At 34.8% G+C, this 2,717-nt stretch overlaps 1 long non-coding RNA gene across 2 annotated transcripts; it reads right to left on the bottom strand.

The window, feature by feature from the left end:
* Positions 1 to 216: 216 nt before the first annotated feature.
* On the bottom strand, positions 217 to 1,677 carry LOC112199127. Of its 2 annotated transcripts, XR_005809050.1 has the most exons (6): positions 1,589 to 1,677; positions 1,321 to 1,485; positions 970 to 1,026; positions 755 to 816; positions 580 to 643; positions 217 to 388 (listed from the first exon to the last, which is right to left on the bottom strand). It is a non-coding gene; the product is annotated as an uncharacterized LOC112199127 (long non-coding RNA). The 2 variants fall into 2 exon arrangements; XR_005809049.1 differs by lacking the exon at positions 217 to 388 and having other exon boundaries at positions 427 to 643.
* Between the last annotated feature and the right edge of the window lie 1,040 nt (positions 1,678 to 2,717).

Consider the following 2,717-nt stretch of genomic DNA (forward strand, 5'->3'; position numbering starts at 1 on the left):
ACTTTCCCGTCGCAAAAGAATTTTCATTTATAAAAAAAAAATGGTGTGAATTGCACACCAAAGCTAGTACCATTTGCAGCAAATATCACAAATTGAAATATATTATGAAACCATCATCTATAACCAACCAACAATCACAATTCTAAGACCAGCCATTGTTTAAAGACAATTAGTGATCAGCCAAAGCAACCCATGTCAACACTACAGCACCTTTATTAGAAGTTGAAGAAATGGTCAAACTATCAACATTATCAAATGCAGGGACATTAAGTAAAAAATTCTTCAGGTTCTGAAAAGTGTTAAATTCACTTGACAACCACATACTCAGTACTAAGTAAACTTCCAGAATTCCCATCAAGTAGCTCACCATAACATACATGTCCCGCCCCTACAGTAAAAACCAGTTAAAGAACTCAGTTTGAAGTAGAAACCTTTTTCCCACTAATTTTTTCATATTTCTGTTTCTTAGTTTCCGCTTTTAGTCCCTGCCAAGGAAGACTACAAGCAAATAGCATTATCAAATGAACTATCAATAGGTAGCAGTACCAAAAAGCTAGTATAAGGTCTTAAGACATACACCTTCCCTTAAGGAAGTACATCAGGACGTAACCAAGAGATTCCAAATCATCCCCCCGGCTTTGCTCTATAAAGTTCAAAAGAGCAGAAATCGTTATTAAATGAGATATAACACTTAACTGGAACAACATTATATTACAAAGAACACCAAAATACAAAAGGAAGGATTGAAACATACCAATCCCAAGGTGGGTGTTCATGCTTGCATATCTTGCTGTTCCAATCAAATTCTTGTTTTCTCTGCAGCATTCATATCACACATGCAAATTTTGTGTTACTAAATTACCTGCAATCATGTTCTCTTTCCCAATATTTCTCGTACACCATATCTAGTTTCATAAACATATAACTTATTAAAAGCCACACCCACATGCATGCATCATTCATTCTCACCTATAAGGAATATGTTGACGGGTATTTCTTAGCCAGACCAAAATCAATCATGTATACCTACAAAAGTGAAAATCAAATATGAATATTAGCATAAGCAACTCAATAAAAGAAATACACACTCAAAGTATAACAAAGTAGATCAGTATTGCATGCAAAAATTGAGCAAATCCTATTTTGCATGCCATCCTAATCCCATGAGAAAATGATCTAGCTTGATATCACGATGTAGAAAGGATTTGGAATGAACAAAGTCAACACAATTGATCTAAAAATACATGTAAAGAATGTTAGAATTTAGGAAGTAAACCAATACAACGACTATATGCATACACTCAATCACCACCGGCCTACCATTTGATCTGCCAGCATAACTGTCTTCTGCCAGCATAACTGTCTCCAAAGAAAGTTTCCTACTACAGAAGTTAAATAAGTCTTCAAGACTAGGACCCAGCAAATCCATTACCAAAACGTTATAATCTCCTTCAACTCCAAACCACCGCACATTTGGTATCCCAGCTGCAAACAACAAATTTACAAACCAGAAAAACTTGTAAGCCATTGAAACCAATAGTGTAAAACTCTATATAACAAAACTACTAATCAACTGAAAATTACATACTTCCTCCTTGTAGCTAGGATCCTATACAACTTGGATTCATACAGCAACTCAGGATGTTTTGTCTTCACATTTTCCTCAAAATTGGAAACCTGGTCAACCAAATTCATTAGATAGAACTCGGCAAAAAACAAGGAATTAGAGGATTTGACCCTCTTTCTCCAGTGGTACTGATTCTTCTAATTAACCTAAAAGTCAGAGACAGAAGACGATTACGGTTCATTACAAACCAAAACAGGAAAAGTACATGACAAAGCAAGCTGATACCACTAATGCAATCGGCGTAACCACAAATTCCATTGATCTAAGAACTATTTGCATGTTCCCCAAACCTATGGCATTACTAATAAACTGAAAGCTGAAGCATGTCTACCAAGCACACCATAAACTCATAAACCATATTCTCCCAAATTTTCAGAACTGAATTTTCACATCCAAATTAGCATCAAACAGAACCAAATCAGCAAAAAAACAAAAGTCAACATCAGGGGCTCAATTGCAACACTCACCAGCTTAATCACAACCTCCTCGTTCGTCTGAGTATTGGTACCTACAACAAACCGGTCAAAAAGATCAAAATTGGATTTGGTGATTTTCATGGAGGTGTATTTTTTTTTTTTTTTGGGTTAAAAGCTATTTGGGGTTAAATTTACAGAGAAGGAGAAAAAGCAATGGTCTTTCTAAATGTACCCAGCAAATATCTAAGTATACCCAGCAAATTTTTTTAAACCAGCAAAATTATAAAATCTCTCTAACTACACCTAGCAAATATCCAATAATACCCTTGTTAATTAAACCCAGCAAAACCCAAACATCCAACAAAACCAATATTGAGCAAAAACTCCTTTGTTCGTCTGAAATGATCGAACTCAGTTTTTTGAATACCCAACACCTCAATCTAGTTGGTTGCAGATATGAGAATATATATAAATCCTCGGACATATCTCCATCTGTCCATTATAGCAAGTAACAATTAATTAAATCTTCGATAATCAACACGAACAAAGTTCTTTCAAAGAACTTAGAGAAACTAAATACAGTTCGTATACACAAAATTTAGCACTCATTCATCACATGAAATATGACTTTTGTGTTACTACTACTATCCAATATGAAAACACGAACATAAATG

This window comes from Rosa chinensis, chromosome 4 (genome assembly GCF_002994745.2).
Source record: "Rosa chinensis cultivar Old Blush chromosome 4, RchiOBHm-V2, whole genome shotgun sequence".
NCBI lineage: Eukaryota > Viridiplantae > Streptophyta > Magnoliopsida > Rosales > Rosaceae > Rosa > Rosa chinensis.